The 1,541-nt window shown below is 43.2% G+C and overlaps 1 pseudogene; it reads right to left on the reverse strand.

Moving 5' to 3' along the window:
• Positions 1 to 895: 895 nt before the first annotated feature.
• Positions 896 to 1,014, reverse strand: LOC118611513 (annotated as a pseudogene).
• Between the last annotated feature and the right edge of the window lie 527 nt (positions 1,015 to 1,541).

Genomic DNA, 1,541 nt, shown 5'->3' on the forward strand with positions numbered 1-1,541 from the left:
TACCATTTGCCAATATTTTCTGCCGTTCTGCGAGCCCTCTTTTCTCTGTTTTGATTGTGTCCTTGATGCAGTTTTATTTTTTATGAAGTCCAAATCACTTCTCATTTCTTTGATTGCCTGCGCTTTCGGTATCGTTTTAAAGGGATTTTTGCCTAATCCAAGGTCACGAAGATATATATCTCTGTTTCCCTCTAAGAGCTTTATAATTTTAGCTCTTACATTTAGTCTTTCACCCATTTTGAGTTAATCTGTGTAGCTAGCGTGAAATAGGGGCGAATCCATTCTTCGCATGTGGATACGCAGCTTCCCCAGCGCCCTTTGTTGAAAAGACTTCTCTCTCCTCACCGGATGGCCTCGGCACCCTTGTAGACGTGTGGGTTTATTTCTGGGCTCTTAATTCCATTGTATTGACATACATACGTCTACCCTAATTTCACTGGCGTACTGTTTTGATTACTGTCATTTCGTAGTCAATTTTGAAATCAAGAAGCACGAGTCCTCCCTCCATGTGCTTTCATGGTATGATTTTGGCTGTTCTGGGTCCCTCCCATTCCCATATTGATTTCAGGATCAGCTTGTCCGTTGTTACAAAAATGACAGTTAAAATTTGATCGAGATTGTGTTAAATCCGTATATCAACTTGCAGACATTGCCATTTTAACACCGTTACATCGCCCTAGCCATGGATGCCTTTTCTTTGAGTTAGGTCTTCTTTAATTTCTTTCAACGATATTCTGCAGTTTTCAGGGTATGAGACTTGCACTTCCTTGCTTCCGTTTTTTCTAAGCATTTTATTTTTACGACATCGTACATAGAACTGTTCTCCTAATTTCTCTTTAGGATTGTTCACGGCTGGTATTAAAACACAGCTAAATTTTTTTTTTCTTTTGTTTTACACCTACAGCACCTGGTCTTCCTAGGTGGTCTCCCATCCAAGTACTAACCAGGCCCGACCCTGCTTAGCTTCCGAGATCAGACAGGATCAGGTATGTTCAGGGTGACGTGGCCGCAAAAAAGACAACTGATTTTTGTGTATTGGCCTTGTATTCTTCGACATTGCCGAACCACTTGTTAACCCTAATAATTTTTTGGCAGAGTCTCTCCCATCACCGTTAGTCTTTGTTTTTCTAATTCAGTTGTCAGAAGTTGATTCTGACTATTTTTTTTTTTTTTTTTTACATTTTCTTCATTGCTTTCACGGCATGCTGGGCTTTGGACTCCTTCACTCCGTAGTTTTTGCCGACTTCACTCTAGTACAGAGACTTCTAAAACGCTACGTTTCACGGCTGCGTAGTATTTCCTATGATCTCCTTAAGCGTTGCTGTATCGATGGACGTTACTAATGCTTTGCACCCTTTGAGGCCCAGCGATGCAACCCGGACTCTGCTCTCTGTCCACCTCTCTGAGTGTTCCCTTCGCCCGGACCGCCGAAGCGGACGCGTGGGTCAAAGGACATCAGCTGTCGAGGCTCACGACATGCGTCATGAAAACCATTTCCAAGGGATCATGTCGGCTCCACTCCCGCCACCCCCCGGCCTTGT

This window comes from Rousettus aegyptiacus, unplaced genomic scaffold, assembly GCF_014176215.1.
Source record: "Rousettus aegyptiacus isolate mRouAeg1 unplaced genomic scaffold, mRouAeg1.p scaffold_m13_p_14, whole genome shotgun sequence".
Taxonomy (NCBI): Eukaryota; Metazoa; Chordata; class Mammalia; order Chiroptera; family Pteropodidae; genus Rousettus; species Rousettus aegyptiacus.